General features: G+C 36.5%; 1 pseudogene; it reads left to right on the forward strand.

Annotated features, from left to right (window-relative positions):
• The window catches only part of LOC110587657, a 56,250-nt pseudogene that overhangs the window by 23,550 nt on the left and 7,065 nt on the right, over positions 1-25,635 (forward strand).

Below are 25,635 nucleotides of genomic sequence, written 5' to 3' on the forward strand. Positions count from 1 at the left end.
AAAAAAAAAAAAGAAATGTAGATATAGCAAACATCATATATAATTTTTGGCATTAATTATTCATGGTTCCTTTTCCTAAGAATATTATATATCAAATGATTACTTTAACTGTACATTTATCTCTTGAATATTCCATGAAATTTCTTTATTTCCAGTATATATAATCTGTAATGCCTAATAGATATTGCCCTGCTTTCATCAAGTCTTATAAGACCATCTACAGCTGCAAACAGCTATGACCACTGTTTTCTTTTGAGATATTCACTGATTAAGATCTCTGCTCTCAGTGGTGAATCTAAAGAATTGGTGAAGCCTAGGGAATCATGTTTGTTTTTATGTGACCATTCTTCAAAGAAAAATACTATGGGCCTGATGTGACAAACTGATTCAAAGGAAACCAATATATAGGTCAGTAAGTTTTGCCTGAAGAGGCTTAAAATTAAGATTCTACCTAAATGGGCACGATGTAGCTAGCTGATTAAATCAGATCTTTTCTGAGAAATATAACTATACAACATAGAAAAGCAGAAGCATTTTATTATGGAAATAACACCTGAAGAGACACAAAGGGACCTTGAGATGGTAGAGGAAGTGAGTTAGCAGAAACTATGAGTAAACTAAAGCTATGAGTCATCAGAATTCATAAGTAAACTGAAATCAGAAGTGATGAGGAGTCAGAAACCACAGGACACATCCAAAGTTGAGGTGGCTTGCTCACAACAAGCAACTGGAGCTTATTAGAGTTTCATAGCAGCAGGGACTGTCAAAATACAGAAAGTGAGAAGTGTCTCAAATAGAGGTCTCCAGACACCTGATACTGATAGAATAGGTCTGAGCTAGTTCTGGGTTTGGGCTCAGATGAGTGTAAGATGTAGTGTATCATAGAATTCTGTGATTGGCAGCGATTGATGAAGCTACTTTACATATGGGTGCCTTACAGGGAAATTTTTCTTCTCAATTTGATGCACTGATGTTTTTTGGAAATGAAAATGAGAAGCCTGTGCTTTCAGATGCACCAGAAAGAGCCATTGCTCAGAGTGGATAACCTACTTTCCGTTTATTTAGGGCCCTCTCTCTTTAGATGATTCTTACTTAGAATTAAATGTTTTTTCTGTACATTATTAAGTAATCTCATCAAAAAACTTGTGCATTCTGTTGCTTTTAAATTTATACTGAAGTTCAGTTAACTGAGGCCCTGCATTGCCTTCTTCCTGAGTAATTTACATGATTTGGGTACTGAGTGAGTATATGTGTGGGAGGGTATATGACCGCAAACTAAGATATGATATGTTGAGTGCCATGAGCAGCAATATTAATCATTTTCTAATTTAGTTTACTTGTAATAAAAATATATTCAAAGCATTCCTGTGGTAGACACTCCTATGATTTGGTGATACCTGATTTTCTTCTGACTCATCTCACTCATCTCACTCATCTCCTTGGAGAGATGAGGCTATGGGACTGCCTGCAGCCAATGACATTTGAGCAGAAATCACATGTATCACTTCTAGGTAGAAATATTTATCAAAGATCAACTCTTCAACTTGTCCTTTCTTCTGCTGCATGGATATAGAGATACGTGTAGATATATAGGTAAAATATCCAACATATGGAAAACAGCTGCACTTGACAGTTGAAAGAACATCAGCAGTCTGCACAAAAAAAGAAAGAAAACTGTTGTTTTCAGCCACTGAGATTTTTAGGTTGTTTGCTATTATAACATGATCTAGTCTATTCTGACACTGCCATAAAAGAAGAGAACCGTTACAAAATTTTATAGCTATTGAAGATAGAGACTTTTATCAGGTAAGGGTTAGTCCCCAAATGTTTCCAGAATTTAGGGAAAGAATTCAAAAGATGCAGACTCATAGTCTCTTAATCAGGTAAAAATCTTGAATAACACATTTTATAAGTAATGATAATCATTTGTGAACTAACCCTTCACAGCAATATGTTAAAAATAATCTCATTTGTAATCAAGTGAAATATTTTTCTACCTAATATTTATGATTTTATAAATAGATTGTGTACTACTTCTTTAGGAACATTAAAGCATTAATTTGTAAATCCAAGTTTAACAAAATCAGATATGTAAAAATTTCCATGCTTTACTTTGTCATATAACTTTTATTTCATATGAACTTCTAATATTCCTGGCTGGAAATCTTCAATAACTAATTTTTGCTTAAATTATTGTTAAATTAAATTATCATTAATGTCAGTTATATTATTTTTATATACTTTGAATGGTGGTAAGATATCTTCTTTTTCTGTCCTCTGGTATCTACTTCAATAATTAAGTTGACCAAAATAAAAGGAAAAATATAACTGCTTTACTTCGTTCTGAAATTGACTTGATTCTGATCAAATCTGATTAAAAAGAAAATGTAAAGCGATGTCTAAATATTGCTTCTGTTACTAAGAACTGACTTTCAGGAAAACAGGTAAGCCTAGAAGTAGCTATGTGACTTGCTTTCATTTCATTGGCCAAAGCAGGTCATATGACTACTTACACTGATTATATTCAGAATAATGATAAATAATAGTGACAAAAGTGTGTATCAATTTGTTGTTCCTGAGTTTATCAGAATGGTACATAAGTTTCCCTGTTTTGTATGATATTGGCTATTAGCATGAGAAAATATTAGTTTAATCATGATGGGTTTTTTTTTACAATAGGAATTTTTCTTGGGCATGGATGCTGATTTTACCAAAACCTTTTTGGGGTCTATTAAGAGAATCAGATAGGTTCTTTTTTTCCATTTTATTGCTGATTAATTATTAATTAACTAACTAATTAATTAATGTATTTTTGTTTACCCATCTTAGCTCTTTGAGATTCCTGGACCCAACTATAAAGTGTACATGTAGAGGGGGCTTCCCACATAACACTAGGCAATTCTCAGACACCCGCTAATGTCCTGCTCATGTCCAAGAATTCAATTCAATTCTGACACTATGTACCCAAAGATAGCATCAGATTCCACACTTCAAGTGTTCAGTCCTACAAGGCTATAACCCTATACCCTGCTTCAGAAGCCAGTTGCAAACCTAGGTTGTTATCTGTGCTTTTGACAAACTGGCTACAAATTGGAGGTTCCAATGACTCCCATCTTCCTTAGGTTTGATTAATTTGCTAGAGCAACTCAGAGAACACAGAGAAACATTTTATTTACTAGATTCCTGGTTTATTATAATGGGATATAACTCAGGAACAGCCAGATAGAAGAGATGCAGAGGTCAGGGAACTGGGACTGAAAGCTCTACCCTTCTAATCACATGGTTGGGCCCATCCTTAGGTGCTGTCCAAAAGTCACCTCGTTAACATGATGAAAGACATCTTTGTTGCTTTCATCGCTTAGGAAATTCTGGAGGGTTTTGGAACTCTGTGCCAGAAACAGGGACAAAGACCAAATACATATTTCTTATTACAAATCAGAATATCACTCTAGCCCTTCTTATACACACTCTATATTTGATAATGATTTCTTCTTTCTCTCCTTCTTCTTAGCAGCTCTTCCTCCTTTACCTTTTTTTCCTACTTATTTTTATATCTCATTCTATAAGTTTAATTTGCAGCCATTTACAATTGTTTATTGGTGTTTGTATAAGTGAATCTGTTATGGTCTGGTCTGGAAAATAGAAAGCATACCAGATATTTTTAAAAGATAATTATATATAAGGAATTGATAATGCAGGCACTAGAGAAATTGAGAGAGGGAAGGGGGGAGAAAAGAGAGAGAGAGGGAGAGGGAAACTAAAAGGGATAGCAACCAAGGAAGTAGCTCACTCTTAGGGCAGGAGGAAGAAATGGAAGATAGAGGTGTTATCAGAACCTAGAATGTAGTAAGAGGGGCCCCACAGAGCTGGGACCTAGACCTCTGAGGGATTGCTTGTACTACAGGAGCTTGGAGACCACCTAAAGAGCTCTGAGGAGAGGGCACTGTCCATCTTGTTTTGGAACCCCTGAGGGCGTGCGGTTGAAACTGGTTCTGGAAGAGTGGAGAAAATAAAAACATGGAATCTGGAGTATCTGTTTTTGCTCAAGTGAAAAACTGTTGGTGAGATGGTGTTGAACGGACAGCAAGCAAACCAGAGTGAAGCAAACTCATCTCCCTCCTGCCTGCCAATTGCCCTCTGACACCATTGATGGCTGAAAACTGATAGGCAGCCAGCTGACAAAGAAGAAATGTCATTTTCAGGGGCCAACAAGCTCCAATAACACAAACATGTATAACAAGGTGGCTTTGGAATTGAGAGACAATAGCTTAATAAGTGATTCAGTGGCACTGGTTTCTAATTTCTATTTTAAGTATTGTTAGTATGGTATTGCAGGGATACTAAGTTTGTAATATAAAAAGTAAACATAACATGAAAAATTTCTGTCCATTAAAAACATAAATGCAATTTGAATCAACTCTCTGGGATCGTGGCCATTTGGGATAGAATTTTGGACAACTTATTTAATTTCAGCTGAGGTTACTGGTAGGTATATGTTTTCTAACTTTGCTTAATTATTAGGCACTTTCTGATACATTCTGGAAAAACGTTCTGTTGCTACTCTTAATTGTGTTCATCTTACTTGCGGCAAAATATTTTCACGTAATATATAGTGTGATATTGATTTTGAAATTATGAGACAAAGTGATCATTTAGAACACAGGGATATTTCATAATGCAATAGAAAATACAAATATAGACAAAACACACATGCCAACATTTTTATAGATTTACATAAATAATCATATTTTGAATAATAAAATCTTAACATCATACTTTTCTCAAATATATATGGAATTTTAGAATAGAACTGATTGAGCATTAAATCAAAGACAGCAGTTTATTTTTTTTTATTTTATTTATTTTTTTTTTTAAGATTTTATTTATTTATTTGAGACAGAGAGAATGAGAGACAGAGAGCATGAGAGGGAGGAGGGTCAGAGGGAGAAGCAGACTCCCCGCCGAGCAGGGAGCCCGATGCGGGACTCGATCCCGGGACTCCAGGATCATGACCTGAGCCGAAGGCAGTCGCCCAACCAACTGAGCCACCCAGGCGCCCAAAGACAGCAGTTTAAATACAGTTGTCCTATGTAGGTGTCTCTCTCGCAGGTGCATATCAAACTGGCTTCAGTTGGGCACCTTAAGGTTTGAGGACTGATATTAATCTATCTTTGAGGTAAACAAAGTCTAACCATTGCCATTTATCACTGGACTAGAACAGGGACAGTTATTGAGATAAAAGGAACTTGAGAAAGCTTTTGAAAATAACTAGTTTCCTTTCTTTATATTATAGATCTTTAAAGCTCTGTGCTCCCTCTGGGACACTTTCCCTCACTCACCATTTGGGTCATCTTGTCTAGAGATTCCAGGCCATGCCACTTTTGAAGAAATTTCTCCTTTATTTTTAGATGGTAGCTTCCTTTTGACAAGTTTTTTGATCTTTGTTGAACAATTGTATTCATTTTTACAATCCCCAATATGAGGTCAATGATAGTGGAGTTAAATGTTCTAGTGCTTTGAGGATGACACATTTGATTCCTCTTAGTTTCAGGTGAGCTTTCAGAGCATATCAGGAAGAAAAAGCTTGTTTACTTCTTTGCAGAAGAGAGTGTGAAAATGTATTCAGCATTATCATTTTTCCCTAACCCCTTCTGGTTTGTAACAGAAAAATACTATTTAAAAAATGTTTTGTCATGATAAGTAACAACCTAAAATTAAAATGTTGAATTTATTTAGGTATATAAAATACGTTCCTTAGGGAGATAAATATGGATATAGAAAAGAAAGAAATCTTTATACATGTAATTTATTAACCTTTACAAAAAACATAAAAACATTTGCTTTTAAGCAGTTAGATATCAAAAGAGGAAATTTGGTTTTACTGCGAAAGTTCTCAGAAGAAAATTTGGTCTTGATCCTGTCTTTTATAGTCATTCTTTGCATCTTGAGAGCATTTTCCTTGCTCTACCAATAAAATTATTCTTTTCTTCTGTTTTCACTAGTAGTGTTCCAAAAACATGACTAACTACAAAGCAAATCTCCCAATGCATGTGTCAAAACAATGTGATACATGCCTGAGTGCAATACCAGAAACAAAGCTCTGGTGATGTTTCTAAAGCAACACTTAATTAAGTTGTTGTTCATTCAGTAAACACAACATCAGACTCTTGGGTCCAGCATTCTGAACCAAGGGACCACATAGCTTCACAGTCTCTGATAACAGGACATGCTTTGAGCAGGGCAAAAACACTCATTCGAAAGGAAAAGCAGACATTTTAATAAATTATCTGATTAAAAACTAGTTTTACAAGCCCATTTTATTTTAGAGGGAAGGATAGCAGATGGAAAAAGTATTGTGATAGTTGATAGAGGTGTCAAATTTAGCAAAATAATAATATGGAAAAGTAATCTCACTTTTAGCTTAACAGATAAAGGGAAAATTGTTTTAGAATTGTAATTGGAATGGACATAATCTTATTTCTTATTTTGAAATCATGTTTAACTCTTAGACTAAGATAGGACAATATCTATGTACAGTTAAAGCATTCACAGAAGAAATAAAATTCTAGTAAAATTACTAGAGGAATGAATGATATTGGTCTCAGAATGTAAATGGTTCTTGCCTGTGGATTTTGTGTTACCATTTGTGCTAGCTTGTCTAAAATTAAAACAACACAAACTCAAGGTCCATGATACTAAATATATGAGAAAAAATTTGCCTAATTAGTAAATGTCGTATCTCTTAATTTAAAAAGTCAATTTAGGATCAGTTAAAATTCAAAACACTTTCTTTATACCCACCTTAGATCATATTAATCATTGAATAATTGTGTATTTGGATTAGATGCATGAATGATAGAAATATCACTTGTTTAAGACATATTTTGATGAAGTAAAATGATAGTTATCTCTAGACCCATAGAAAATAAGTAATTGTTTATGTACGTAAGTTCTGGTTTTAACCTTATAGTGTATTTCTTCCCTTAATTGTAAGAAAATGTTCCAGAAGTTGAGTTAATGATATAGCAAATAGGACAGGTAACAGCAATGTTAAAAAAGTACAATACTGGCTAATGTGCTTACATAAAAGGGTACAAATGAGATTTAGCAGGTCAGGGGAGAGGTAAGCAGAATGTAAGACATAGACTTAATAAAAGCCATGAAAATGACAAATATAGAAAACAGTTGGGAGGTCAACATAAATCACTATAGTAGCTTGTCATAGACAGTTGATTTGGTTCTCCCAAACTCCAGTCCAGCCTCATTCAATCTGGAGATAATAGAAAGCTGAAAACAACCTTCCCACGCTCTCTTACAGATAGGGTCTAGGTGCAAGTAAGGTATCCTCATAGTTGGCACACATATAAGTCTTGGAAGGCAGACATGAGGCCTAAGCTGTCTCCTGCTGCTTTCTCTTGCAAGCAAGATCACGAGACATGAAGAAGTGTGGTGACAAGACTCAACATCTAGTTTCTAGCTTTCTGGGCACTGAGAAGCACTGCTGGCCAGTCTTGGTGGCTGCGGTATCAACAGCATCTTCTTGCATTCCTGACTGGAGCTAGATGGTATTTCAAGTCATTAGTGAAATGATGGCCTCCTGACTATGGTATCTCCAGGCCTCCCAAAGGCTTGGCTAACTCTTTTTTTTTTTTTTGGGGGGGGGGGCAGGTGGCTAACTTTTCATTCTCTGCATTAAATTCATTTCTGATTGAAATAAGTAAGAGGGTTTCTATTTTCTGCGCTGAACTTTGAGTGATAGATACAAGATTTGACTACAGTGTTATTGATGATAAGGAATGAAGGAGGAAAAATGGGTAAGAAAAGAAGGTTGAAAAGAGAAAGGAAGAGAAAATGGAGTTTCTTACTGATTATTGATCACCTATAATACACTGGTAACTGTCCTTGTCACTTTCACTTGTTTGAATTTACTGGATGACAGATGTGAAATTAGAAAAAACAAAAATAATAAATCTATCCGTATTCTGCTTATTTTACTTATAGCTTCAGGTCAGAATAGCAGAAGCATATTTCATACAACAAGCACTCTTTCTCAAAACACACACTCAGACACAGCCAGAGCTAGTATAACATCATTAAAAATGGGTATTGGGGGGGGGCGCATGTTGTGATGAGCACTGGGTGTTATACCCACCTAACGAGTCGTTGAACACTACATCAAAAGCTAGTGATGTACTATATGTTGGCTAACTGAACATGATAAAAAAAAAAGTACACAAGTCTTGTAAAATAATGAGTGTGCTCTCCACGGATAATTTTAAAAATCCGTTAGTAATCCCCAAATATTCTGACTTTCCAATAATGACTACTTTCATATTTTCATAAAGGATGACATATTAAAAATTCCCTACATCAAAAATTTGGACTTTTCTCTGGCTAATGGCCTAGGGAAAGACTGATATGCTTATTAATAATCTAACACTACTCATGAACCCTCACTTTCTCTCCATCTCACTCCAGTCCAGAAGGGCCCAGTCTTTATCTCAAAGTCAGGCACGCTTGAAATCCATTCTTCCAGAGGTAAACCACTCTTGCTACTGAGCCAATTTAAAAAATAATAACAACGACAACAAACCAAGAAGCCCAGTTTCCCCCTTTTTGATTTTTCCTCTTCTCCCTCTTTCTAGTTTCATTCATAGAGCAGAGTCCTAGCCCATGTACCTAATGCTCTATTCACCTTCCCAATCTTGGCCGGTTCCATTTCTTTTGGAGAGTTCCTTCCCTTATATTACTGAGTCTACTAACTGGATTCTCTAACATTTGTATATGCTAATCAGAATGCTTACTACTACTTCCCATATTCATTCTGCTCATGGATTCCCCAGTGCCACACTCTGAATAGATATCCGGAAAACCATCCCTGTCCCCTAATATTATTCATCTTCCACTGGAGACAACTATGTACAGAGCTAATTAGGAATGACACAGCTATACTCCCCTCCCTGTACCCTACTATGATATCCTCAGCTTCCTTTGTGCAACAACCTTTGAGTAGATTTGTGCCACACACCCCCACATCCTCACAAATGACTCCATCTTCTTATAGGTCAATATATATTTTGTTCTAAAACAAAATAAAGGATGGGGTGGGAGGGATGGGATGGCTGGGTGATAGACACTGGGGAGGGTATGTGCTATGGTGAGTGCTGTGAAATGTGCAAGACTATTGAATCACAGATCTGTACCTCTGAAACAAATAACACATTATATGCTAAGAAAAAAAATAAAAGAAGAAGATAGCAGGAAGGGAAGAATGAAGGGGGGGAAATCGGAGGGGGAGACGAACCATGAGAGATGATGGACACTTAAAAACAAACTGAGGGTTCTAGAGGGGAGGGGGGTGGAAGGTTGGGTTAGCCCGGTGATGGGTATTAAAGAGGGCACGTTCTGCATGTAGCACTGGGTGTTATGCACAAACAATGAATCATGGAACACTACATCAAAAACTAATGATGTAATGTATGGTGATTAACATAACAATAAAAATTTTTAAAAAAAGTAAACCAAATTCAGTTTCAATAGGTTGATAGATAAACAAATTACAGTACATCTATATAATAAAATGCTACTTAGCAATGAAAAGAGCAAAAAAAAAAATAAAACAAAATAAAGGATAATTGGTATAAAATGTAAATAACCAAACTATTTAAATTTCTAATATCCAAAATTCTTTCCATAAAGTTATTTTATTTCATTTAGATGAAGAAGCATACCTCTAGAAAGGTAACCTCCATGGGGATAGATATTCTATTTTAACAATTACTATGTTCCCAGATCTCAATATAATCCTTCATACAACGTAACACACATTTAATAATTTTTATATGAATAAACAAAAAGGCATTTATGAGTTTGTTGTCACTCAAAGGTAGTTATTATTGACTGTAGTTAGTATATGTTAAGTATAATTTACTATTTATCCCTGAGTGCTATAGGTTATAGATACGTTCAGTTTTTCCACAGGAAATGTAGTTTTTATTTAATGCTGAAAAATACATGGTCCATTCAACTAATTACTACCATTGACTACTTTCAATATTCTTAGCTCAAACAAAATACACAAGAGAGTGAATTATCTAAATGTGAAATAAAATCTGATCAAACTCAGATAAACAGAGGGGCGCTTGGGTGATACAATCGGTTGAGAATCTGACTCTTGGTTGCAGCTCAGGTCATGATCTCAGGGTCATGGGATGGAGCCCCATGTTGGGCTCTGCCCTCAGCATGGAATCTGTTTGACATTTTCTCTCTGTCTCTTTCTCTCCTTCTGGATCGTGCTCTCTCTCTCTCTAAAATAAATAAATAAATCTTAAAAAAATATAAGGAAATAGGAATGCATCTAATAAAACGAGATAATAAAAATACTGTGACCTAGCTATTACCTGTGGATCAGCTTTTTCTTCACCCAAAGCCCAACATATTCCTCATCAACTAACCTTACAGTTCACTGGTAAACCATTTCTTATATACACAGGAAATGTAAACTAATTTGGGTTTTTGCTAAGTAACACACAATGATTTTTTATTACCAAAAAAAAAAAAAAAAAAAATCCCCAAATTGGACACAAATGCTTTCTGGATTATTCATAGTTTTGGATAATCTACGCTGCTGCTTTTTGTAAGTTGAGAATTATTTGTAAAAAATTCCAAAAATGTGCTAATTACTTAAAATAAAAATACATCTTTCTATACTTGTAAGCAGAATTTTGATATTTATATGCTGGATATTTATGATATAACATCTGTTTAAAATTTCATGTGCTATTTAAATTAACTATGATAGATTGAATAAATTAGTAGGAAGGTTTTTTATTAAGCTAGAATAACAAAAATAAGGATGTTTAAAAACAAACAACATCTCAGCATTTTCAATTATACCTTGGAAAGTGACATTACATAAATAAAGGTATATTTATTACTTTTTCACAAACCCAAATCACTGAGAAATTCTTTGACCTCTATGAATGGTTTAAGTTAATACTTTAATCCTTTCTTACCAAAAAAACTGCATTCACCTAATATTTGCTCACCTCATTGGAACAAATAGTCACTCTGATATCTGATATATACACAATGAATCCAGGAAAAAAAAATAAGAAGACTGACTAAACATTTGTTAGAGTTCCTATCTTCTTCAAATAGCTGGCTTTATTCCACAGAGAGCATGGTGAGATGATATAAAAGTTTTCCAGAGGAATATTAAATATGTTTATAGATAAAAGAAATCAATTTCAGTGTGATCCGGCATCACATGAAACGTAAACATGTAAACCGTATCAGTCCCTATTAGGAATCCTCCCAGCTCTCTCAAAGACTGATTGACTTGTTATCTCATTCACTCACCTAGTCCAGAGCATTCAGTGGGTCTACTATATACACAGGATTATGCTAGATGCTACCTACTTGTAAACAAATGAGCTTGGTACTTCACAGTAATCTCCATGATGCAGGTGAGCACGTTGTGCTGTGGGAGCAAATGTGAGGAGCTCTCTACTTGGGAAATATCTGAGTGGAATAACGTATGATTGGAAAGATTACCACCACCCATGATTTTCTCAGTCTTCCAATGTATTTTTAGACTTGCTAAAATTATTTTTCCTAAAAATGAATCTCATGTTACTTTTCAAATTGAAATCCTTCCTACTGCTTTCCTGGAAAAGTCTAAACTTCCTTTCATGGCTCATAAGACTCTCCATGATTTTCTCCTGCCCACATCCACAAACTCATCTCTAAACATTCCTTAAAATATCCTGCACCATAAAGCCAAATAACATGAGTTATATTTCCCCAAACTCATCCTTTGATCATTTTTCTGCTTGGAATATTTTTATCCAACTTGTTTACTCTTAAATTTTTAGACTCATGTCAGGTTTCACCAAATGAGGAAAACTTCCCCAGACCCATAATTGAGCTGCTTTGATGGCCCTCCATAGTTCTCCCATTTTATCTGGCACTTTCTTTTGAATATTTGTCATATTGTGCCATAAAAGCCTCTCTGCCAAACTGGACTGGGAAATATTTGAAGACAGACAGTTTCATTCATTTCTACATTTTCAAGCTAACACACTGTCTGGCAGTCAATGAAACTCTGCTAAGTGAATTAAATAATAATTGATTGTGGAGCAGCACTCAATTGCTTTTTTGTCTTTTTCCATCAGAGCGATTCATCCCAGGGAGACAAGAATGAACACATTTTAAGTTTGGGGTATTAGTATGGCAATACCTCTCAACTTCCCAAGTGATATCTCCACCTCCTGTGTTTTCCCCATTAAATTTGTCCTCAGGTTGTGTTAGGACATCCTTTTTGGACACTTATATTAACCTGAGCTCAACTAGGCTGCACCTGAACTATCACATTATAATATGTTCACACATATATATGTCTATGTAACTCATTTCCTGGTCGTTCTTTTTTTGCAAATCCAATATATAATATGGTGCCTGGGACATAATATTTCCTCAATTTTTCCATTCATTTATTTATTCATTTGGTAAGTACACATCTAGGAGCTTCTATTGAGCAGGAGTGCTAAATATTAAGGAATCACCAACACAGTGTTTGTAATATTAAAACCTGAAATAAGCAAACAAAAGGAGAGAATAATGTCATAGAGGTCCATGTCAGACAGGAACCTGACCTAAAAGCTGGGGCACCAGGTACGTATTCCCTGAGGATTTGAGTGGGAGAAAAACATAGATGTTGACTTGGCATTAACTAGGTGAAGTTGGACAGAGGGGACGGCATTTCAAAGAGATAAACAAGAGTATGCAGTAGGGAGAAGCATGACTTAACCAAGGAATAAAATAAATAACAATATGTTTGAATCTTAAAGAGAAAGTGATTATGTGGTGTGACATTAAAGGAAAGAAGTAGGAAGGTAAGGATGGAACCATTCAGGCCTATTTGACCCAGTAAGAATTTGAGGTTTTTTTCTAGAAGCAACGAGAAGCAATTAATAGGCTTTACATAATAGATGATACATATTTCATTTAAAAAAGAACTTAAGTGTGAGGAATGGAATATAATGAGGCCAGACAAAATATGAAGAAACTAGGAGTCCAAACAAGAGATGAAGTAGCCAGATGAGGGTAGAAATACTGCATGTGGAGACAATGAAATGGATAGTAGTAAGTTAGAGTGAAATCAATAAGATTTAATGAGAGATGGGATGCTGCAAGTGAGGGAGAAAGTCGTGTCAAGTCAGTAGGACTGATGTGAATAGAAATTTGAAGTTGAAAAATGAAGTCAAGTATAATTTGAAGAGGGTTGATAAAGACAGTTTATAGTAAGGGTAGAAAGAAACAAATGAAGTATAATAATTTTCAGAGGTCATTATAAAAGGGAAGGTCCTGTTTAGGTTTTTGAGGTTTAAACTGAACTTTGCAATGACCAAGATGAATGAAAATCTTAAAAGGAAAGTGGAGTGATGTAAAGTTAGTTACAAGGCAGCTGATTTGGAAAAACAGAATTGAGTGATAATGGTGACTGCATTGAGAAGTTCAATAAATCATTGACACTGTTATTAAAAGAATATAAATGATTAAGCATGAATGGAGGAAGCAAGTGAGCCAGATGTTGAAATCATCAAGGAAGATGGAAGAATTGCATTGATTATTTGGGAAAGATGCAAAGTGAAATGGCACGACTTCAAATCAACTGTGAGAACTAACATGGAAGCAGGAGAGCTAACATTTCAGTGTGAAGCAGCAGCAAATCAATAGTCTGGAATTTGTACCATAGCATGTGGGTAGAGTGGCTACAACCCCACCTTCATTTGAGTTGTGCAGAGTGGGAGATGGTAATATTGCCACTTTTGTGCCATATCAACATATGTTTTAGCACTCTTAATTGCAAGTTACAGGTATACAATTCAAATTAACCCTTTTTTATATTATTTTTTTAAGATTTTATTTTTTTTATATGTGAGAAAGAGAATGAGAGACAGAGAGCATAAGAGGGAGGAGGGTCAGACGGAGAAGCAGACTCCCTGCCGAGCAGGGAGCCCGATGTGGGACTCGATCCCGGGACTCCAGGATCATGACCTGAGCTGAAGGCAGTCGCCTAACCAACTGAGCCACCCAGGCGCCCAAATTAACTCTTTTTTTAAAAGAATTTTTAAAGCAGAATTTTTTGGCTCTCATAATTGAAAGACTGCCTTTGGGAATATCATTGTACAGGTAGGTACTGAGCCAGTCTCTCTCCTTCTCCTTTGCTGTGTGTGTCAATGGCAGGATGGCTCTCTAACATGGTGGCAAGGATAATTTTAGCAGGTTGAGGGTCTACATGGTACTTAGTTCTCCTATTATTCATTCTTCTCAGTACCAGTGAAAATTATGGAAAGAACTTCTACTGGCCCTGTTGCACTACATACCATCCTCAGCAAATCACTATGACCAGAGAGATGCTGTACTCGGCTTGGTGAGGCCTCACTCCTGTGCCCCCCCTTTTTCTGGGTGAAGAAGGGGTAACTCCTCTAAAACTACATAATAATATGATGTTTACTTTTGAAAAAAACTCATTCCATTTTCAGAGAAGGAAGTGTTCCTGACTCTCAAAAACAACATTTATATAAAATGTATAAATCATTTATATAAAATAAACACTTATATAAAATATAAAAATAGTTAACATTTCTTTTTTTTTTAAGATTTTATTTATTCATTTGAGAGAGAGAGAATGAGAGAGAGCACATGAGAGGGGGGAGGTCCAGAGGCAGATGCGGGACTCGATCCCAGGACTCCAGGATCATGACCTGAGCCGAAGGCAGTCGCTTAACCAACTGAGCCACCCAGGCGCCCAATAGTTAACATTTCTAAACTGAATTCATCTTGCCCTAAAAATATATTTCTCCTTATATACATGATTTCTTAATCACCTTATCTACATTTTTTATTTAATTATTTTTAAAATATATTTTAAGTGACACCTTCATTTTTTTTTTTCCTGTTGCCCACACAGACCATCTGGGAGTCCTTTATGATGCTTTTCACACAAGAAAAATAATTTATGTTTAGTTAGAAAAGCACTGAGAGAAAAATATTTAGATGTAGTTAAGCTTTATAACATAGACAAGGAAGATTTTTGGTTTTTAAACACTGTCATGAGGGGCGCCTGGGTGGCTCAGTCGTTAAGCGTCTGCCTTCAGCTCAGGTCTTGATCTTAGGGTCCTGGAAATCAAGCCCCACATTGGGCTCCCTGCTCAGCGGGAGGCCTGCTTCTCCCTTCCAACTCCCTCTCTCGCTGTGTCTCTCTCTGTCAAATAAATAAATAAAATCTTAAAATAAATAAATAAATAAATAAATAAATAAACACTGTCATGCTATTAATGGTTTTCTTGCATTTAGGGACCAATGAATCCCAGAAATATTTAGTACTGTGACTGCTCTTTTAGCAAGTCATTTTCACATAGTGGTTAAGATAAGAGAGTATGGCGTCAACAAACTTGATTCTGGATCTCAGTCTACTAAACCATATTGTCTGACATTGGACAAGTTTCTTCTATAAAATGGAGGCAATTACCTTATTCAGAGATACTATGTGAGGGTAAACTGACATAAGGCACAGAATTTGCTGTATATAGTGTCTGGTTCATGGTAAAAGTTTAATAAATATTAAAGATTATCATGTCATTATTAGAAATTGCCTCTGCTTTGGGATTTGGCCTTTTCTCTCTGTTACAGCTTTAAGATGAGGAGTATGCTATTATCTTGCTTAAGATCAGTACATGTTTCTGTGTGAATGGCCTAGTGGTGTCAAGGAGGATAGGTTCCTACTGCAATGCTAACAGTTCTAGTTAATCCATTAGATTATTTTACACAGACATCAAAACAGTGGAGAATGGCATCAGCCTGGAATCTGTAGATACGCTCTCTTCAGGCTCAAAGAAAAAACATAGGAAAAGGGAAAGCTGGAATGTTTCAGAATATAAAAATATCAAAAAGGATCAGAAAATGGAGGAAAGAAGTAAATTTAGGGGACTCTTTTAAGATCCATCTTTAGCTTTGCTCCAGTAACCTGAACCTTTCTTTTTGTCGTGATCCACATGGCCCTGCCCATCCACCTTCCTTCTCTGACACTTTCTCCTTCTAAATGTAACAGCAGGGCTAATTAAGTGCTTCTGGGACAATGTAGTAACTAGTCAAACCCAATTTGAATTGTTTAATCAATAAAGCAAATATGCCTTCTGCAAACTATATTAGTTTTGCTTTTTACCTCCATCTAGGAAAAGTCGATGTATGTACTCAAGTAGAGCTTAAAAGATAGCACAGATAAAAATACCCATTGCACCTGGTCACTCCTTTCTTGTGTGATACACCTAAGTGCAAATAAAATGTTCATTATTCTGAGCATGAATTAAACAAATATGTACGAATGATACAAAGTCAAACTACCTTCAGGTTATCTTGGTCCTATGCCATGAGAATCAATTTAGAAAATGTGAACAAATCACATTATGTGAATAAGTGTTAGAATGGGGAGTTGCCTTTCTCTTCACCTCGTGTTTCTCTGCTGAGGGACAGCAAATTACTGCAACACAACCTTGGTCTTCTTAGCTTTTTCCCTTATTTCTTACCAGGGCAAGATGAGTGAATTATCTGATTGATAAGTTTTGATGCAGGAACTGAGTAAATGTAGTCAGCATCATCACTCTCCCTTCTCTTAGGGAATCTGTCTACTTCCAGGGACAACGCATCCTACTCTCTGCTGGTCCCTTCCATAAGCTTAGCTCAGGGTTTGTCAACCATGGCACCCAGTGACATTTTAGACCAGATAATTCTTTGTTTTGTGGACCATGTTGGGCACCGTAGGATGTTTAGCAGCATCCCTGACTCATACCTACTAGATGCCTGTAGCACCCCTCCATTTGTGACAATTAAACCTTTCTCAGATATCGCGGAATGTCCCCTGAGGCATGCGCAGGGAGTGGGATGGCTTCCCATAGAGAACTGCTTTGAGGCTTTCCAGTACAGGGAGCCCTGCCTGATCGAATGGGTGACTCAGCCTAATTCTTAAGCAATCTCCACACCCAACACGGGGCAGGAACCCACAACCCCAAGACCAAGCGTCTCATGCTTCATGGACTGAGCCAGCCAGGTGCCACTCACCTAATTCTAATTAACCTGAGCCAAATTTTACAGTAACAGTAACAAAGTTGATACTTTAACTTCTTTTTATGTAACTCCTTTGTCCCTCAAACAGTCCAAACTCTAGAAGGGGTGTTGGTTATGGGCCTTTTACAACTTCAGTTAAGGAGAACACAATTCAGTTTTTGTTTGAGAAAATTAACTATAGATGGACTTTGAGTCCATTGATGGGAGGGAGGAGGTAAAATATTTTAAAAAGCTAAAATAGAATCTTTACTTTCCTGCCAATATTAATTTGTCTGAGAGCCATACTTTTGCTTTTTAAGCAGACTATTTCTTTCTCTCTTTTTTTTTATTTTACTTTTCAAATAATTTTGTCATTAACATTTATTTCAATTAAGGAAATGTGAATTCAGAATTCATGTAAGGTAAAACCTTTTCAAAGTATTTGGCAATGGAAATACTATTAAGAGTTTGACTAAAATGTTTGTGGCACTTGCGCTGGGATTAGGATGGCAACTTTCGACCAGAACATGCTCAGAGAAGGAATACATTTTCCGAGCCTCACGTTGCCTGGAACCATTTCTCAACACTGTGGAGATTAATGGACAAGAGAATAAACTCTAGCGTCAGACAGGCTTGGGTCATTTATGAGCTCCGTGACTCTATTTAATATACAAATTTTCTCTGATACTGTTTTCTCACCTCTAAAAGAGGCTAAGATGAGTACCTCCTTCATACATTTTTATTTTTGAGGATTACATTAGATAGTATGTGTCAAGTACTAATCATGCTCTCTGGCATACAGGAGACACTAAAAAAAAATTACAGCCATTATTCTAATTCACACTCAAAATGATGACAGCAGGACAAGTATCTATTTATGATGTGCTCAGGGCAGAAAGCAGAGTGATCCTTGAGACTGTGGGATCCACAGAGAGGAGGGAGACTATTCAGGACACCAGACCACAGAGCACCGCGGTCGGTCAGCCAGCGCGGCAGGACGAGGCGATAGTAGAGACCAGGGAGACTGAGGCTACGGTGCCCAGCACCGCGTGGTGCAATCACACCAATGTGAAGGGTGCAAGAGGGGCAGTTTCCAATCAATACGGGAAAAATAAATCACAGAAAACATTACCATCGCTAGGTACCCCGGTCGGGAAGAAAAATTGGGGTTAGAAAGGACACTGCGGACGTTAAGTGAATGCAGATGGTGTCAAATAAAGTCCTGAAGGTGACCTACTTCTGAAGCTCTTTCTATTTAACCGGAAGATAACCAGAGAGCATAAGAGAAGAGCACAGGGCAACACAGACAGCCGGTGTCCGTACTGAAGTCTTTCCTCTAGCTGCAAAAGATTTAGAAACCCACCGATGTGGAAATGATTGTTAAAGAAAATTCGCAAGTGCTGTGCTTATTGATATTTTCAACATATAGAATATACAGTTCAATTTTCTAGTGACTGTTTGGAGGGCTCTCACGTAACTAAATTTTGAAAGGACTCTGCTCAAGTGCTGTTAAAAATGATAGATAGAGAGGCCCAAGGAGACACAACCAACCACGCGAACACAGGAAGTGTGCATAAGAAACAACTTCTCTCAATTGTGTCTGACAGCTGTATCGATTCGAGTTGCACGAGTGGTACCTGAGCGGCGATTGTTGCCAGATAACCCATTCTTGCAGTAGCAGGTTAGAGAGACTTTTCCACATTGTTCTAAGTGGGACCAATGACCCTTGGGGTACAACCTTTCCCCTACCTGCTGGGCTGGTAAGACATTGAAACCGAGGTGGATAACAAGTGAAGAATCGGGTGGGAGACGTGAAGTAGAGTGCTGGTATTCTGCTTTTTTTCTTTCTGCATACATCAGATTTTATTTGTTCACGCTAACTCGCTTGATAGTCTTATTGCAAGAAGAGTAAGGAGTTGTCATGGAGAAAAGGTAAGAGGAAAGGAAATCACAAAACTCAAGAAAATTTTCTATACATTCTACCCTTTGAAGAGAAGAAAGTGACATCTTTGTTTAATTTCAGTTTTCCCAATTCTCTCTCAATTGGTTATCATGTAATTCAGCACTCAGGCACAAAGACTGTGCTGTTACAACTTCCTTATGAATAGAAGGAATTCTGTACTCTATGGAAACAGGCAAGGCAACGTGATTACCCTTCTCTTTTATCTTAAGACGCCTCTCACAATTTGAAGAATTCAAGGTACTACAGTTCAAGTTTAACATAGTCACATCCTTACATTCATTTCACATGGGAAGAATGTTAAATAGAAACCTAGCAAGAAGTTAAAATTTAGCCTTAGAAAATATTTTTTACTTTAAACAAAATCCATAAAAATATAATGCAGTATATCAGTAAGATAGAGATCTTGTTTTGTCTTGTATGTTAATTTCATCATTGTCCATGTAAATTCATAGTTTTGAGGGAAACGTGTAAAACAGATGTTTCATTATTAGAATGTCACTATGATGACCTGGAACTATTAGATATGAAAAAAAAGTATTAAAATACTGCACTTGGGAAGTAGTGAACTATATTTTTTAAAACTCTAAATAATTTTATCAAACTGCTTTGACCTGGTTTGATAGCAGAGTTTCTTAAAGGACTTTGGAAAGTAAAATTTCTACGTCTTTATTGTAATTTTACTTATACACACAGTATAAAATTGAGAAATGAAGCCAAAACTCAAGCTCAAATCAGGTCTTATCTTTTTGACCTTTGGAGTTTAGATGTCTTGAGTTGATTTAAAACAAAGGAACAAAATAACCATCACAAACTCTTCTTGTCTTCATTTCTTTGGAATCACCTTCATTGCTATCATGTGCTTACTATTGTGCTGCATCTAGAAAATATCCTTTCTTTAAAATGATTTTATTTATTTATTTGACAGAGAGAGACACAGCGAGAGAGGGAACACAAGCAGGGGGAGTGGCAGAGGGAGAAGCAGGCTCCCCATTGAGCAGGGAGCTGGATGCAGGGGCTCAGTCCCAAGACCCTGGGATCATGACCTGAGCCCAAAGCAGAAGCCACCCCAGTGCCCCAGAAAATATCTTTTTTTTTTTTAACAACAATATCCAGTGACTTATTCTAGCCACATGTAAATTAGACTTAAAAATAAATAATAAATTTATGTTTTACTCTAGGAATAAAATTTCAGTATTCCTTAGATTTGCTTCTTATACAAAGCACGCTATATCTTAAAATCATTTTTTTAAAAGATTTTATTTATTTATTTGAGAGAGAGAGAGAATGAGAGACAGAGAGCATGAGAGGGAGGAGGGTCAGAGGGAGAAGCAGACTCCCCGCCGAGCAGGGAGCCCGATGCGGGACTCGATCCTGGGACTCCAGGATCATGACCTGAGCCGAAGGCAGTCGCTTAACCAACTGAGCCACCCAGGCGCCCCAAAGCACACTATATCTTAAGACCAGATGAGCATTGCCCATTTGCTTACAGAAGAATGGGAGAGTTAGGAAAGACTGGGACCTGGAATTATCCTAAAACATGGTCTTTCTGGTCTCTATGGGCTTGTGTAAGCAGTTTCCTTTGGCTAGAATGTCTTCTACTCAATTCAATACTACTGTTTTCTATACTCAATTCAAATGTCACTTCTCCTTTTGTAAAACCTTTCTCTGCATTCCAAGGACAGATTATATGTGTTTCCATAGCACTTTGTGAATGTGTACAGTGTGTCGATTTCCCTGGTTTAAATACCATCTGTCTTGACTGAATTGTCAGCTGGGTCTTAGGCATCTCTATGCCAGTTTAGTGTCTTCTCTTATTATTCATCCAATAAATAGTTGCTAAATAAATGCTAAATGAAATGCTTATCCATCTTGGATACTGAAGTTGATAGGAAATAGGACTCAGCTACCAATGCTGAAAGAAAGTTTAGTCTGGAAGAAAGAGCATAACACACACACAAAATCGTGATTCGTGGTGATACTTTTCTATCATTTATCCCTAAACTCAGAAGTCATCCTTTAAAACCATCTCTTAATTTATCTCATGTCCAATCAGTTATGATTCTGACAATTCTAGTCTGACTCTAATTCTGCCCCTTCCTCAACCTATCAAATGCTAGAGCCCTAGTTCTGGACCTACCTTGCAATTTTACCATGAAATTTGTGCTAATTTTACATATTTCCAATATACAAAATAAATATACTGATTTCATATTTGATTTAAATTGTAATATATAACTGAATTTTATCTGTTTATAATTTCATCTTACCTTTTTTAATTAAAAAAAGTTCTTATGAAATTCTCACTTTGTATCCTGTACTGTGCTAAAAGATACAGGGGATATAAAAACAAGTTTATATCACCAAATACCTATCCTTGAGGTTCTCATACCTAGGCAGAAAGAAAAATGCAAATGTAAGTCAAAGGAAACTGGGACATGATGGGAAATTTAGAAATATTTGTGGAATGACTGAGTAAAGTTTAACTTCATCAGATAAAGATCACAAGCACAATGGTAATGTGAAAATGAAGGAAATCAATGAATACTCAAGTGCCAGTAAAGAGATAGCTAGATGTCAGAGTTAGGGCAGTTTGGGAAAGTAGATGGTGGAAAAGAGTCTATATGACAGAAACAGTGGTCCCAGATGCTACAACCTTCGAAAAAGAGACATAAACACTGGGGCAGAGTCCAGAACTTTCACAGAAACTTTCCAGAAATGACCTTACTGTAGAAAAATGTTTAATATCTTCTAAGTTCACATACTTTGCTTTCTTCAGCATGGCATCTGGCCTTGACCTTGGATTTGTATAGAGATCTTACTTGGACTGAGTGCTGCTTGCTCTGATTTTTCTGTACCTGACACTATCATGTTCCTCACTCATCACCGACTTTATAGATGAGAGTTTTGGCATGCCTTATTCACTTTGATTGGTACGCCATAAGTGTACTGGGAATATTTTTTTTTATTATTTATTTTGATAAGAATTATAAGCTGAAACTTGGGCTACAAGCTGGTGGAGCAGTTTGAAAAGCACAACCCTTGTACAATCCAACAAGAAATATTTCTAACAAAAAAACAAAGCAACAGACCTTTTACTGGCTGGGTCAGGAAATGGCATCTGTTAAGCTCACCTGGCAGAATTGTTGCTTTTAGTCCACAAGGGAGCTGATGAAAAGGAAAGTGCAAAACACACACAGAGAACACGGGCCTTCACAGAGAGGTATCAGTAATTAGGGGAATTTACTTGTGAGCTACAGATGGCACACACCAGAACCATATAATGTGAACGAGTCTGTATTGTGTAATCCGTTCCTTAGTAGAAAAACTATCACTGTTTTCATTTTCTGACTCTAAGCTTATTCAGTGGTAATGGTCTGCATTCTGATATGAGCAAGAATAGATGTCTGCATTCATGAGCAGGACAGGCTTCTCTTTTAAAGAATAGAACTGAACTGCCTTTGGCAACATATTTCTAGAAGATGTTCATTTACAGCAAGGGGGAGTTTACGCATGATTTACTTTGCTGATATATTCACTTAACACTGGTGGGTGGACGTGAGTGGGAAAATTGCCCAATTTTAGTTTTCTGTTAAAAACTGAGTCTGCTGGATATGCTCATTTACCACAACTAGATTCAATCCTCTGAAATGGTTAAGAGTGAACAGAAGGGTGAAGAGACATTCAGTGGAAAGCAACTAAACCTTCCAAACAGTGAGGAAAAGTAGGGAAATTTTCAACCGTATCATTCCATATTTTTCTTTTTTTTTTTTTCAAGCTGAAACATTGAGAGGATTTTATTTCTACCCTAGATCTCTTCTACCTTTTGTCCTTATTCTCCTCATTACCCCCCTTTTTTTTAAAGCTATTGATTGAACACTGACTGTGGAAGAAAGTTGGCTAATAGCTTTATTCTAAAATTAAAGTGATATCTGCTTTCTTGCTTTGCTTCATTATGTGTTATTTGTATAATCAAAGAATAGACAAGAATGTTGCGGTGCCTGGGTGGCTCAGTAGGTTAAGCAACTGCCTTCGGCTCAGGTCATGATCCTGGAGTCCCAGGATCGAGTCCCGCATCGGGCTCCCTGCTCGGCGGGGAGTCTGCTTCTCCCTCTGACCCTCCTCCCTCTCATGCTCTCTGTCTCTCATTCTCTCTCTCAAATAAATAAATAAAATCTTAAAAAAAAAAGAATGTCCTGGGACTCTGATATTGATGGAGACACTCACTTTATAGGGATTTGAGGTAATCTTCAGATTCATTATATCTAAATTGTGCATCCAAATGATGGAATAGAGAAATAGAAGATAGTAGATGGAGAGAAAAATAATATATACTTAATATTCTTAGTATATATTTTATGGAAGAGTTAAAAAGCATTCAGAGCCAGCAGCTGCATGCAGAATTTAGCAGACTGTTCAAATGGAGAAAGATGGATTTGTACATCTGTATCTACTCTGGCCGCAGTCTGACTCTAGTGCTTATGACTGATGTCCCTTAGCCTCTAGGGCAACATTCAGATGCATGGGCAGAAACAAAACAGAAATGGTTGAGCTTGGAAGAGGGCATTTATGAGAGCATTGCAAACAGCTCATTTAAAAGGTTTTCAAAATATGGTTGTAATATTGCTCAGTCACTTCATTCTGAAGACTCTTAAAAGTCACTCGCCTCAAAAATTGTAAGCTCATAAACACTGTTCTATTTCTTTCTTTTGTGGTTCTACATTGTTAGTTTCAACAGTGAAAAATCACAGTGAACAAGATTGGCCTCTGTGATCAGCAAAGACCTCAAATTCTACTTTGGTGTCCAGGAGCCAAAATCATTAAATACTAATATGTCTGTCTTTAAAAAAAAGTAGATGTTAACATATCTAAAAAGATGTCAAAATCTTGTGTTGATACTATGGAAATCACTATGTTTGTCACTGAGGTCTTCCAGTAAATTTCTCTAATTGCTAACATCCCTCAGATTCTTTTTTTTTTTTTAAAGATTTTATTTATTTGACAGAGAGAGACAGTGAGAGAGGGAACACAAGCAGGGGGAGCGGGAGAGGGAGAAGCAGGCTTCCGGCCGAGCAGGGAGCCCGATGCGGGGCTCCATCCCAGGACCCTGGGATCATGACCTGAGCCAAAGGCAGACGCTTAACGACTGAGCCACCCAGGAGCCCTGTCATGCCTCAGATTCTATGTATTGTTTTGCACTTCCCTTTTCTTCAGCTCTCTGGTAGACCAACACAAAAAATGTGAAAAGTTTCAAACATTTTTAACTGCCAGAGTGTTTAATACATGTTACCTTTTTAATACCTGCTTCAGCTAGAAGTTTCTATTTGATACATCATCACTAATAATTTCAAAAAGAATAAGGATGGCTCTCAGTTTTAATACTTTGCATAGATTTTGTGGCTATTTGTAATACCACATATGGAATTAAAAAAAATTAACTATATTTTTGGATAGGTAATCATTAATAGGGCTCCAATATATAAATAAAATAAAATAAAAATTTACTCTGTTGCCTTCCTCATAAAAAAAAAAAAACTGCTGGTATTATATTTTTATGGATGGCCTTCTAAATAAAGGTACTTTGTGAATTACTAGGCATGTAAATATAAATAATTAAATGAATAGATAAATAAAGTCATCTGTTTTTACATAAAAAAGCACCATTATATAAAACATGTTCTGAACTTTGACTTTATTATATTCATATGGTGGCTGCTAATATATCGACAATTCATATAAAAATACATCTATTCTGGCATATTTTGAAAGGTGCTACAAAGTCATAACTGGAACTATGTTGTTTGTAATGGATAGACTTTAAAGCCACTGGTCCCGTGTGTTATTTTCTTTGAGTGTGGGAGGTAACTGTGATTTGCTTCCAACCACTAGCATGTGGAAAAGGTGATGCCATGTTATATCATCTATGGAAGAACCCACCTTGTTAGGTGACTTAGTCTAGAAACTCCCTTTGCTGGCTTGATGAAGAAAGTGGCTATATTAGGAAAGATCATGTGGATAAAATCTGTGGGCAGCCTCTGGGAACTCTAAGCATCTTTTCAGAGTTGAGGACACTCTCCAGCCAATAGCCATCAAGAAGCCAAGCCCTCAACTATATAGCCTCAAGAAAATAAATTCTACCAGCAATCTGAGGGAAAGATGGAACATTCTGGAAGTAATGTCTTCCCCAGTCAGTCCACCAATGAGAATATAGCCTGTTAAACACCTGGATTACAGCCTTGTGAGACCCTAATCAGAAGGTTCGGCTAAGCCAGGCCTGGATTTCTGACCCATACAAACTATGACAGAATCAGTGTGTGTTGTTTTAAGCTTCTAAGTTTGTGGTAAATTTGTTAATACAGGAGCAGTTAACTACACATCCATAAGTTAGTATTTAAAGACTTGGCAATGTAAAAACAATAGTGAGACTAGACAAAAGTACAAAATGAAGATGAATGTGGATTAACATGAGAGAAAAATAAATAAATAACAGGAGACATTAGTTTGTAGTAAGCAATGTAACAAAACATATGTTGTATTGTCACAAAATATATCTACTAAATACAAAC

The sequence above is a fragment of the Neomonachus schauinslandi genome, chromosome 3 (genome assembly GCF_002201575.2).
Source record: "Neomonachus schauinslandi chromosome 3, ASM220157v2, whole genome shotgun sequence".
Taxonomy (NCBI): domain Eukaryota; kingdom Metazoa; phylum Chordata; class Mammalia; order Carnivora; family Phocidae; genus Neomonachus; species Neomonachus schauinslandi.